Source organism: Uranotaenia lowii, chromosome 2, assembly GCF_029784155.1.
Source record: "Uranotaenia lowii strain MFRU-FL chromosome 2, ASM2978415v1, whole genome shotgun sequence".
NCBI classification, from domain to species: domain Eukaryota; kingdom Metazoa; phylum Arthropoda; class Insecta; order Diptera; family Culicidae; genus Uranotaenia; species Uranotaenia lowii.
Window position 1 is genome coordinate 395321336 of NC_073692.1, and position 14334 is coordinate 395335669.

Consider the following 14334-nt stretch of genomic DNA (forward strand, 5'->3'; position numbering starts at 1 on the left):
TGAGGTTAGAGCAGTCGATATTTTCAAATATAAAGGGTGTCTACTAGACTGCCCCAAATGACCCGACTTTTGAAAAAGTTATACGCTGCAGGCTAAAATTGATCCTGGGCCTAGTACAAGATCTCATGCCAATTTTGGGCCAGATCGGACCACGGGAAGGGGTCGCTCAACGAGCCTGAAGTTTGTATGGGATTTTGAGACATTTTGTTCGAGAGGAATATGAAAAACCATTTTTTCGTCAATAACTTTTGTCTCCTTCAACCGATTTCTTTCAAAAACGGGTTTTCTTAAAGCCTAAATTATGGCAAATATTTCATCCGAAGGTTGCATTTCTATTAAAATTAAGATAAAAAAGTTATTAAGCTTCAAAAATTGGCTAACTTTTTTCAGGGTGATATTCATCACTGTTTTAATGAGGCGACTAAATGTCCGACCAGAACACTCAATTTGAAATGCTTGCCGTTTCGTCAAATAATGACCGATTTTAACCATTGTTGTTGCGCTCGATTACAACTTTTAATGTTTTTTTAATATTTGAGTTTTAATGATATTCATTTGATAGTTCGGAAAGAAGTAAGGGCGGAAAATGCTTGACAATTTAAAAAAAAATGCATAACCACAGGGGCTTAGGAACATGACTGGACGATTTGTGATGCCAATAAAAATCTAGGTCATTTACAGTCTGTTCACGTTCACGTCTGTTGAAGTTATTTCCTAGTAGGTTTTAAACTAAAAAAAATATTACATTTCAAAATCTTTTTTTTATTCAGAGTTACTAACAAAGTTCAAATTTATGCACAACATTTCAGATCAAATTATTTTTTGTTGGAGATTTGAATTTTTTTCGATGAGCCTCAACTACCTTCAATAAATATTGCAGTTGTTCTGTCACGTGCCTAAGCCCCTGTGGTTATGCATTTTTTTTTAAATTATTAAGCATTTTCCGCCCTTACTTCTTTCCCAACTTACAAATCAAGTGAATATCATCCAAACTCAAATATTAGAAAAACATTAAAAGTTGCAATCGAGCGCAACAACAATGGTTAAAATCGGTCATTATTTGACGAAACGGCATACATTTCACATTGAGTGTTCTGGTCGGACATTTAGTTGCCTCATTAAAACAGTGATGAATATCATCCTTAAAAAAGTTAGCCAATTTTTGAAGCTTAATAACTTTTTTTATCGTAACTTTAAAAGAAATGCAACCTTCGGATGAAATATTTGTCATAATTTAGGCTTTAAGAAAACCCGTTTTTGAAAAAAAATCGGTTGAAGGAGACAAAAGTTATTGACGGAAAACAGGTTTTTCATGTTCCTCTCGAACAAAATGTCTCAAAATCCCATACAAACTTCAGGCTCGTTGAGCGACCCCTTCCCGTGGTCCGATCTGGCCCAAATTTGACATGAGATCTCGTACTAGGCCCAGGATCAATTTTAGCCTGCAGCGTATAACATTTCACAGGTTTTAAATTTCCCATACAAATTTGGGGCAGTCTAGTGTCCACGAGGAAATTGCCACACTATGAAATTGCTCTTATTTTTAAACCGTTGGGTGGAATTTAATCAAATCTTGGGTGGATTTAGTTCATAGTGCATTGTTTACATCCTGCAAGCTTTAACGTCCAGTGATCAAAACTCGCGGAAATGGAATCGAAAGAACAGCTCGAGCGTGATAAAATCTTGCGCATTCATCACGAGAAGAAAGATCTCTCGCATAGTTCCATCGCTTAAACGTTGGGAATCGCGAATTCCACGGTGTTGCGAGTGATTAAGCGGTTCGAGGAACGATTGACCATCGATCGGAAGCCCAGAAGTGCAGGAAAAAGTATTCCGTACAACACCAAAAATCACATCCGCGTAGTTGGGGCCTTCAACCGAAACCCGAACGCCTAGGTTCGGAATGTGGCTAAGAAGCTGAAACTAGGACGAAGTTTTGTCCAGAAGGCACGAACTAAGGCTGGGCTTCGAACGTTCAAGGTACAAAAGGCCCATAATCGCGACAAGAGGCAGAACAAGTCCGCCAAAAACCCGTGCCAGGAAGTTGCACCTTAACATGTTGACGAAAGTTGAATGCTGCATCATGGACGACGAAACATCTGTGAAGGCCGACTTCAAACAGATCTCCGACAACCTGTTTTTCATGGCCAAGGATAAGTTCAGCGTTCCGGAGCATGTCCGCACTCAGAAGATGTCCAAATTTGAGAATAAATTCCTGGTTACTGTTCCTGGACAGATGTACATGAATGAGTGCATCTAGAAGCGGTTGCTTCGTCTCCTGAAGGCCCAAAACATCCCAACAATCTTCTGGTTGGATTTGGCTTCATGCCACTACTCCAAGGACTTGCTGAAGGGGTATGCGGACAATGAGGTCAATTTCGTGCCATAAATATCTACCCCTCCCAACACTCCGGAGCTCCGCCCCATCGAGAAGTGCTGGGCGATTATAAAGCAGCACATTCTTAAACGACTTAAGCTAGCGAAGACAGTCGAAGAACTGAAGAAAGTATGGGTTTACATGTAAAAAAACGGTTGATTCACGGGTTGTCTCTGAGAATTCAAAAAATTTGATGGCATCGGATGAAAACTCGAATTGTGCGTGGCAATTTCATCGTGGACACCCTTTAACATCAAAAATAAACAAACGCCGGAGAAATACTACACGGGATCCGATTGGTTCAATGTTCAGGATTCCACATCGATCGTGATACGTGGAAAGCCGCTGTGGTTCATTCCAGGGTAGGTTTGGAAATGCATATCTGAAGAAACGTTTCTGCACTGATTCAAGCAGCTTCAATCTGCCTATGTATGTAGGTCTCCAAATTTGGATATTACACTCCAAAACTGAACGGACTGGTGAAAAGTAGAGTACCGTAATCCGGGGTAAGATTGATCACTTTTTTCAATATATTTCGATTGTTTTTTTCTATTAAGGAGAATGTGGCATGTTTTATATTTTTAAAACCAGTACTGGACTCCAATGAATGTAAAACATGGATGCAGAAATTTTTTAGACTACTTTTAATTTGATTTAAAAATCGATTTCGTCTCTGTTCAGAATTTGATGTTTAGGGGGAACATTGATCAGTCTCTATTTTGATGGTTTTATCGAGTTTTCTTGATCATAAAGGATTCAAAACACCTTAATTATGTTTACAAATGCTAATTTATCAATTTTCACATGCTTTTTAACGTTTTCGTTAAAAAACATTTATAACCGAAAAAATAACTATGATGCTGCCTACATTTAGGGGCAAAATTATAATTATTGCTAAATAGTTTGAACTTCAAAATACAAATGAAATTTTACCTTCACACATTCCCCTAGGCCCACCTACTATTTTCATTTTCATTTTTTCCTCAAAGATAACGATTTTATGGGTTTCTATCCATTTGTCGAATACGGGCTTACTCTTGGGAAATGTCCTTATTTTTTAAATATTAAAAAGTTATCATTAAATGACTATAAAAATAACACTTGAACTATACAAATACAAAGAAAAATAGTTGTTCTTTCACATGCAACATCCCGTTGGCTTCTAAATTATTATTAGTTCATCAGGAAAGCGTCTTTTTTGCAAGCCTTGGAAAAAATAGATATTTTTGGATTTTGAAATTACATTATAACTAACATAAAAAAAATTTCAAATACAAACCAAATTTTTCCTTCTTGATACTCAATAAATAGGCTTTCAAATGTAGAAAACAGTTTTCAAAAATTCAAACTACAGGCTCAGTTATAGATGATTATGTGGCAAAATGTCATGTTGATCAAAGCTACCCCGGTGATCAATGTTACCCCGTTTTACGGTACCTACTTTTAAAGTGGTGATGTCACTGAGTCCTTTAGTGTGGTTTACGATGAATCCCAGTTCAATTTTTGCTTTTGCAACGGTTGAATGTGAATCTCGATAATAATTACAAGTTTTCGGTAAATATACAGGTTGTTCAGTGTATATCACCGAGCTTTCGTAGTATTTTCGTTAAACATAACCGATCTTTTGGTTATAATTATAGAGTTCGTTTTGACATTTCTTACTCACACTTGCTGAGCGTGTACAGATGGGACGGGACAATTAACCTCAAAAACATTCGGTACAAAAAACGGACAGCCGGTCGACAAACATGGTCGTTTTCGAGGTTGATTGTCCCAAAACTAAAAAGTGTTGGTAAAAAACCAGTATAATATCACGAACAATACCAGCGGCAAATTGGAATATAGGCATTTCGGTTCAACAAAATCGGTTGTTCCGTAATATATTGTCACATTGACAGCTGTCAACTCAGAACAGACAGAAAATCTTAGAAATGATCAGCCGAGTTTTGGTCAAAAAGTAAATAAATATTTTAAATGTCTTGATCCTTGTAAGGCTAGTAAGTCTATAAGACTCATGCGTAAGGTTGCCAGAATTTTTTCCACTCCCATCCGGGCCTAGCAATACCGGGCATTTTTTCAAAAAAACCTGGCAAAATCCGGGCATGGATTTCAATTTTTCAAATCCAAAAACCGGGCAATAACCGGGCAAAGTTTAGGTGTTATTATATATAAAAGCAAAGGAAAAATGCAAAAAAATTAAATTGATATTTTATTAATGTAATTGCAGACTTCCAAAAACTTTTTGGAACACTTAAATATTTAAAGGTTTATAAAAGTAAATCAGCGAAATTATTTGAAACAACCGTTGAAAATGTCCATACCGTTAATCGATTTTGCTGAAACTTACTCAAAAACTTTGATTTTTTTTTGGTTTTTTTGTGAAAATTGTGAAAAAATCCGGGCAATATCCGGACTTTTTTCACGATATCCGGGCAACCGGGCCGGACCGGACTTTCTCGAAATTTTGCATCAAATATCCGGGCAAACCCGGATAAAACCGGGCAATCTGGCAAGCTTACTCATGCGTATCTAGAAACTTTAAAAAGATAACGTTATCAGATACGGCTTTTCCAGTATGGATAGAAGCGATTTATATCAATACTAATTTTTTCAGACGTATTATAGTAAAACTATTAACAATTCATTCTGACAACCCTATCGCTAATCTGAACCTCGCTAGCGCCCCAATAACAAGGGAATGTTATCTTAGGACTTAGCAGCAGCAGCAGCAAGAGAGGGGGAGGGAGAAATAGAGCAGAAAAACAACAAGGCATTTCCAAAACAAAAACCAAAGCCAACATCAACATTCGGCGGAACAATGACCCAAAAGCTGGGAGAGCGACGCAACCAGAGCTAGGGAGCGAAGCCTTAGATGGTCGGAAGCTTATCAAAACTTTCGCAGTTGCGTCCCATTAGCGCTAAAAATGACAGTACCAGCAATCCCATCCACGCGGGGCATCTTGCGCTTCATCTCCTCATCAAGGCCACGCATTCCCACCACTCAGTAGAGCTCTCGGTTCTGCTCGGTCCAAGGCCTTGAATGTTCTTCGGTTTCGGGAGGCAGGGGCGACTTAACCAAGATATCACAAATCTACTTGGTGGACTTTCCATTCAGCTACGGCTCTCAGGCTTTGGAAGCTGGACAGGAGAACACGAGAAAAAAAAATACAGCTAGCGCCTTGAAATCGGGTGACCAAGAAGACTTGAGAAGGGTGTGTGGAGGAAAAAAATTGGTTCCATAAATCACAATTCTGTCATGGACGAAACCATAAATTCTACTTTTCGGGACAAATCTTCCGCATTGCTGATCTGGCCGCTTGCCTTTGGACTTGTAAAGCGCTACATAGTTCCCGAAAAGATAGTTGCAAGCTGCGCGGGGGGACGAAAATGACGAAGGAGATGGTCCATGTTCAGCTCGGTATACCTCTATTTGTACCACACACCAGTGAATTATGTATTAATTTGAAGCGTGTTATCCGTGATGGCCGTAGCAAATGCACAGAAACTGGTGCCCGTCGTCTTCTCATCCCGTCGGAAATCGTAGCACCGCAATCGGAGCCCTGCCTGGAGGCTGCAGCAAACGGAAAGACTCCTTCATCGTGGCTTTAGTGTGATTTTGATTTGTAGCTTTGGGTAGACGACATACGCGTATGATAGTTCCCTTACCATTCTTATCACTGTCCTTGATAGAAGGTAAATTGTATAAATCATATTTCTTTTTCGAAGTCTTTCTTAGTCTTTATCTACAACAAACTCACCATAAATAAAAATCAAGAGAATTTTAAAATGCTCTTTAAAGATGGTAGCCAAACATTTGAAACAGGATTGATTCGAAAAAAAATTCTTCTGTTAAAAAAAACGATAGGCCAAATTTTAGCCGCTATAGGAAGATTGAATATTGACTTTTTCGAATTAAAATCTAAGCTCTCCAATACACATGAGTCTCTTTAATATGAATCTGCTGCTTATTTGAGGGGAATTTGATACTTCTAGCAATCAGTTATAAGTTAAACCAGTTGTCAATATTTTTTCCCTGTGTAAGTTTTCAAATTATTATATCGAATTAGCATTTGAATTCGAAATTTAAACTATAGAGAATTTTCCAGTCAGCTCCATATATTGGAATAACATATGCATCCCACGAGAGCAAAATATTCAAGACAAACCAAAAAAATAATCATTCTCCGATCACATTTTTGCGTTATCCATACAAAAAATTTAAATTAAAACTCGGGTACACCTCATATTAAAAATCTGCAATAATTCTGTCCTTCGTGTCGATGCCAATAGTGCCACTTTGTTGTTGGTTAAAATTTTACTTATTTGGAAAAACTACACTAAGAGCAAACGCACCAATACGGGAGTATACGCGGCCCGGTTTTGCTCATTTCAGCGGACCGATTTTGGTATGCACACTCGTTCGCGCACCGGACGGAAGCATTATTATTTTAAAATTGAGCATTGCACTGAGAAAATTTTTGCAGAAAATATTAAATTATATTTATACCTACTGATCGAGTAAATTTTCGGAGCCGATAGTTTCTTCGCTTTAATTTCGTTTTCGTTATCTGCTATCCGTGACGTGACGTTAAATTCGACATCCTGGTTGAACATGCCATACAGCAGCAACAGGGCCAAGCAGCTTCGAGCGACCAGCAACCGGGTCCTTTGGCGGATGCAGCAAGAATTTCGTGGCAGTAGCAGCCGGAATCACCCGAAAGTAGAGTTCCACCATCAAGCAAAAGGTTTTCCGCCGCTGGTTCCAAGATTTCGGCTTCAGTGAGTCGGAACCGTTTGCCCTGGTGCAGCTAGAAGGTGAACTGTATGCGTCATTGCCCCGGTTCAAACCTATCTGCTAAAGATTCTGCTCATGGGACCGACCACAGTTTCAGCGACTTGACGACCGATAAGTGCAAAACGTTGCTTATACGGTCTCTGTCAGATTGAGATTAAGTGTGGAACGACTAAATATCAGATTGTGAATCTTCGCCACCGGCCCAGGTTAGGTCATTCGAATCGTATCTAGTTTCTAGAAGAAAAACCATTTCAAGTTAAAGTAGATTTAACATGTAATCAACAATAAAAATAAACCTTCATATAATTTTTTCCATTATTCATACGATAATATACCATTTTTATTCTTAAAGTTTCAAATATAGATTTGTCATAAGTTAATGTAAGGCCCTATATTTTTGTCAGTATTTCGAACACTTTTCTGGATAATTTCTTTTTGAGTTTAACTTTGTTTTTTAATGCTTAAAAAGCCCAAACTAGTCCTTCGGAAAGCATTCCCGTCCGCAGTCGTTTTCGTTATGGATATTGTGACCGGAAGACGCAGTACCGCAATTGTCTTGAAAAAAATAATCGTTACTGAAGCGCGCGGCATGGTCATCTCATTTTCCCTCTTCTTCATCCGGGAGCCACAATCTTTTGAAGGGGGATTTTAACTTATCACGAGCCAGCTTCTCGACGTTGACCAATTCCAGTATATCGTTTGCAATTTTTCTGTCCGGGAATCCATACCGGCTGATACTTTCGTCAATCAATGTTCTGCTGTCACTGCTAGCCAATTCCTTGGTTTGGCCCAACTATGTGAACTAATCGCATAAGTTCAAATTAGTCGGAGTTAGTTTCTGAATGTTAGCTCCGATTCCGATCCGATAATCGATTTCATTTGAACTCAAACCCAACTCAGCGCTCTTTGCAATGCTGATACTGATGGAACCATACTGATGAAACCGTACTGATGGAACTGTTTCAGCTGCTGCTGTTGTCAATTGAGAGCTTTTATTAAACCTGAAATTCAAATAAAATTCATATAGAATTTGCTAAGCCATAAAAAAATTCTCACCTGGTCACCGATGGTAGCTGTGTCGTCATCTTTTATTTCAATAGGTTGCACAAAAAGCTGAAAGTGACTGCGCGCTACCGGTGGTACTATCAGTTACGACTAATGCCTGTGGTCGCAATCGTGGCTGAGGAACCGGGCGAGTGATGAACTTTTCTTCAGCCAGAGATAGCTCTACTGCTGCTGCTGAGTATAAAAAAAATAGCTAAATCAACAGTTTTTTCACTTACCTTCAAGCGGCGTTGTTGTTACTTGATGATGATCAATTGCAAGTTCTGTGCCTACCGTTCAAAATTATGCTAATTACGACGACCCACTCGGCTTCAAAGAACAGACCCTGGGCCTTCTGCCACAGATTCCGAGGGCACGCGAACAAATGAAAAGAAGAGCCACATTGCTTAATTAATTTACAATTCTAGCGTGACATTTAAAAAGGGCGAAACTAGCAGTTAGCTCGAAACGAGAAAAACGCGTTTGAAAATTCGGAACACCTATTCAAATCCTATTTATAAAATCGACCACTTTTTGTTCAACAAAATCAAAAAATGTGCATTATATTAACTTATTGTTCGATGGTTATCAAGATCTTTAACTTTTTTCGCGTAATTTCAGAGATTTTCGAGTTTCGCCCTATTAGTGTTTTCGATTTCAGTTACGCCTGCAAGTTTCGCCCAATTGATTGGCCGTTTTTGTTTTGGTTTTGAAGTTACCGCCCATTCATCCTACACGCAAAAACTAATTACCCGATAGGAAATTTGACAGCTGACAAATTTCGCCGTTCACATATTTAGTAGGGTGCCGATATAGTCTGGCTACGAATCACCATACTAAATCAATGACCCTATTTAGTATGCCGATTAATCGGGCTACGCTTGAATATGAAATAGGTGCCATACTAAATCGGCTGATGAGTAAGCTCACACAATTACGCATGATTTGGTAGCACGATAAGTTGATCGACGTTATCGGGGGGGATCGGTCAATTTAGTAGGTTTTCGTAGGACTCTATTTAGTTGGCAAACTTTAAGCCTATTTAGTATGGAATGGTCATAACTGAATTAGTTTTTGACATCTGTTGTGTGATGGAGTTTGTTTGAGTGGCGAGCGCGTTTCTATCGGTTCCGTCATGACGACGTCAACCTGACCAAGTTCCCGGACGTTTGCCGTGCATGCCTGAAGCCGTAATCGAAAGTGTTCGCTAACGACGCCCTCGCCGTGGGCCAGTTTCTGGATGAGGTGCCGCAGGTGAGTTGATGGAATAAAAATTTGTTTGGAATTTAGTTTGATTGTGTTCCTTTTATGTCAATAGAAAAACATTCAGCTCTCGAAATCCGTTTGTACCCGTTGGGTGGAGGAGCTGGAACGGATTTCCGCCTTGAGGTGCGAGCTGCTGTTGAGTCTGAAGTTTACGGAAGCATTGGTTCGTGCCTCCACCATCAGGCTACCGGCCAGAAATTTACTTCGCCAACCACTGGACATATTTTTGATACAGAAAAATAAAAATACCTCTACTGGACTCACTCCGAGATACGAAAATGAACATCCTGACATCATGAATGGCCTATTAATCCGGCTATTTAGTTGGTTTGCGTACGGTGGTAAGAAAACATCGATTTTTGCGGTTAATAAATTCGGCTATTTAGTCGGTTTGAGTTGGGTGGTAGGAAGAAAAATCAATTTTTGCGATCAATTAATCCGGCTATTTAGTACGATTGGGTAGGGTGGTAGGAAAAACAATCGATTTTTGAGGTCAATTAATTCTGCTATTTAGTCGGATTGAGTTGGGTGGTAGGAAGAAAAATCAATTTTTGAGGTCAATCAATCCGACTATTTAGTACGATTGGGTAGGGTGGTAGGAAAACAATCGATTTTTGCGGTCAATCAATTCGGCTATTTAGTCGGATTTAGTTGGGTGGTAGGAAGAAAAATCAATTTTTGAGGTCAATCAATCCGGCTATTTAGTACGATTGGGTAGGGTGGTAGGTTTATTTAACTAGATCAAGTGACTAATCAACCTATTTAGTCGGGTGGTTAATACTAAATAGCTCGTTTGATACCACTATTAAATAGCCGAACGTCGAATTTCTCATCAACTTTATCGCCCTACTAATCAGGCGATTTAGTCGGTTCCTACACAATCATGCTACTCATCACCCTATTTAATATGCCTACGAAATCGGCTTATTAATCGGCCAATGCCCAGCAAAAACTCCCATAAGCGACGTTGCAACAATAGGCCGATTAGTATGAACAAAAATCGGCCGACGCACCCTTCGCGAGCCGACTAATACTGTATTTGTTTTCTCCACTCGTGGAGTGTTCCACCGTACCCGATAAAAACAAACACAAATCGTCGCCAGTGTTTTGCTACCTCCCTCACTCACACGCTCTCTCGCAACACTGGCAAAATTATCGGTGGGCCACCGTCCGTAAGCATAACTCCGACAGGTCAAAACCAGTGCAACACCGTCCGAATAAACAAACAGTTTGACAGCACCTAGTGGTGCACCAGTGCAACACTAGTGCAACACTCGGCATAAACAAATACACTATAAGTATGATGAATAGTAGGGTGTATTTCCTATCGGGTAGGCCGTTTTGTCACACACGGTCAACTCAGTTACGCCTTTTGGCTCTACACGAATAGAAAAATTCACTCCATTTTGAATAGGCGTAATTTCGCGTTCCAACGAAAATGCATCAACAAGAAGTTTCGCCCAATAGATTTTTTTCAATTTTTTGAAAGTTTTAGGTAATTTTAAGATGAAACCGCGTTTGATACGTAAAGTGCAACCGCGTGCATCCGGAATGACCATTAACTCGATTTGTTTACATTTGGCAGTTTCGCCCTTTTGAAATGTTACGCTAGAATTGTTTACTAAAATTATAAAATTTCATTGAATGTCAACAACACGGAGAAAAAAGACGACAGTTGTTCCAATTATTTCAGCTTGTTATACCAATAATCGAAATGCAGTTGATTTTTTCGCATTCAACTACTTTTATAATAGATTCAACTACATACTTCTAATTGTCCTTACGCAATCAACTATCAATATAATGCATTCAACTGTATGATTTATTTTATGCATTCAACTATAAATACAATAGATTCAACTACAAACTGCTGATTGACCTTATACAATCAACTATGAATATAACAGATTCAATTGTAATGGTATAATTGATTCAATTGTAGTGGTATAATTGATTCAACTGTAGATATGATAGATTCAACTACAATTGTATAATTGATTATAGGCGTTCAACTGTAAATATAATAGATTCAACTGTAGTGGTATAATTGATTCAACTGTAAATATGATAGATTCAACTGTAGTGGTATAATTGATTCAATTGTAAATATGATAGGTTCAACAACAATTGTATGATTCATTTTAGATATTCAACTTTTCATATAATTAATTTCACTACTTTTATGATTACAATTTTTTTTAACATTTTATTTTATTTTAACATTGAGTATTTCCAGGTATGCGTGTAGTCATGATTCAGCGGAAAAAAAACGACGGCATGTACCGGTAGGTAAAATTGATTAATTTCTAAAGATTGAATCAATCAATAAAGCTTAGTTCTTTTAGAAATGGGACAGTTACGAATGCCTGTATCTAAAAAACCATTCGTTTGAACGAAATACTTTCTATGAAGAAAAAGAAGGTAATGTTATGATCTTTTATGAAAAAATTTGAAAAAAAATATTTACCGTTATTTGTTGAAGAAATTTCTACTTTATTATTAATATCTCCCATTGACCGGCGCACACTTTTTTCAGTCATGGAATTGATCAGTTTCTCCAACTTATACTTCGTAAAATCTATATTTTAGGTGGCTTCACCCTCCTTCTTCAATTTCTGATACTTTTTGGTCCAATAGTTTTCTGGAAACTAGAAACTGGAAGCATTTTAGTGGATACAGTTGTTTCGAAATGAACAAATTTGATTATTTTTTACCACATTTTTGAACGTTTTTTTTCGGTACCGGTTTTACAGCTTGAGAGCTTTGGAACTATCAAAAAATGGTTGTTTGAGGTTGGATTTCAATGAGTCATTACTAGGCAACACTTTCAGCTTATCGGAGAAAATTGTTTTGGACATTTCAGCGATCTACCCTTAGTTTTTCGTTTATTGAAAATTAAAAATGCTGGTATGAGACTTGACTTCCTTGATGACCCTCAAACGTAGTTGCCGATCCTGTGCTTTACTCCAATGCTTGATTTGAACTTTGTGGACATTTTTACAGTGTTTGCATACTTATCCACCACAAAAACTTAGTAATTCTTTGAATAATCAACGGTTTTGTCAGCTATCAATTTGATAATGACGTATTTTCAAGGAAACTGTGCAAAATGATTTTTTTCCTTTTCTCTTGTATCGTACATATCTCAAAAACGCGTAAATTTTAAATTTTGAAAAAAATAGGTCAAATAGTACTTTTTACAGGCAACAAAATGCTGTCAAAATTTTCAATATCCAATAACTAGTTAACGAGCTATTAGCAAATGAAAGTGTCCCATTTCTAAAAGAACTAAGCTTTAATTTGCCTTTTGTTCTAGGTCAACCTTCGCCCCGGCAGCAGAATCCCGAAGATCCAGGGGTCGAGGACAGCGAACGCTACAAAGGATTCGACCCGATATGATTCCATCAAAGATACCGAATATTTGCTGACAGCGATCAAAGCTTTCGAAGGTGGAAGGTGGAGGTGCGCTGCTGCTCGCAAAGCTAAGATATTCTGATTCAACCTGCGGAACCTACTTCATGAGGTTGGTGAATCACGGGACAAAGAATAATGCAAGGGGCTATGAAATTCAACACACTTCGTTAGCCAAACAGTGACCCCTGAAAGATGACCGAAAACTGCTGAAAAAACGAACAATGGAATGTTCAAATGCATCCGGCTGGTAAGTTCAATCATGCTCTAATTTGAATTCTTAATTCAAAAATCCGGATCATTCTTTAAAATCTTTAATCAATTTGATCATGAGAACCAATATGTTGTGTTAAATTGTTAAACTTCCGGCATTGTAACTATCCACTAAAATCATTTTTGCTGCTTACAGATCCGGGTCCAGCCACTATACGACAACGTCATCGTCGGACCGGCTTGCTACCGCCTACGACTATGTACCGCCTCCAACCAGGATCTGCACCAGATGACCGCCATTCGGTCCTGGAACTCTATGAAATGGAAAGGCCAATCTGGATAAATTTTTAGACATTAAGATTTTTATCAAGAATATCGAATATTAACATAAAAATACTATGTTCCTACTCTTCAGCTAGTTTTCATTTCGGAACCTAAATTAAAGGTTCTGAGCCATCTGAAATAGTAAAAACCTATAAAACTTCCGGAGCTTCATTTTTCCTAATTGTAATATGAATTAAATCAATTAAAATCAACTTTCGATTCTATTATACACAATAATTGAATCAAATATAAATATAATTAAATCAATTATTTTGGTATAGTTGAATCAACTATATATATAATAGAATCAATCATACAACTATAGTTGAATCTATCATATTTATGATAGAGTGAAGAAATTCAATCATACATATGTACTTGAATCTATGATATTTATAGTTGAGTGCGCAAAATCAATCATATCGGTATTATTGAACCTATTATATGCATTGTTAAACACACAAAAACAATCCGATAATCTATTGTATATTTAATTGAAAGTTTGATATTTATAGTTAGCCGAGAATTAATCAGAAATATGATTGAATAAAAGTGGATTATTGTTAAAAATACTATACTTTTTTCTCCGTGAAACTCTGCACGCTGAACTTCGTTTGATTAACTCAGCCTTAAATGGTAGATTTTTTTCAGTGCATGTTTGCTCTCGCCCCTTTCTAGTGAGCAAATTTGGTGATTTTGTCGGTCCCGACGGCAACGGCCCTATTTTTCTCACCCTCATACTAACCCCCGGTGCGGTACGAAAGTGATTAAACGCGTGAGCATTTTCACTATACTCGCGATTGCTGCGGATGCCCTAATGAAGTTGACATCCATCTTGAAACTTATAGAATATAAGCTGACCCGGCAAACTTTGATGAGCCTATGAATTTTCACAACTATAACG

The 14334-nt window shown here is 38.0% G+C and overlaps 1 long non-coding RNA gene across 2 annotated transcripts; it reads left to right on the forward strand.

The window, feature by feature from the left end:
* Positions 1-11722: 11722 nt before the first annotated feature.
* On the forward strand, positions 11723-13946 carry LOC129748006 (uncharacterized). 2 transcript variants are annotated; one of them, XR_008737623.1, is made up of 3 exons: positions 11723-11767; positions 12799-13143; positions 13303-13946. It is a non-coding gene; the product is annotated as an uncharacterized LOC129748006 (long non-coding RNA). The 2 variants fall into 2 exon arrangements; XR_008737624.1 differs by having other exon boundaries at positions 11730-11771.
* The last annotated feature ends 388 nt before the right edge of the window (positions 13947-14334 follow it).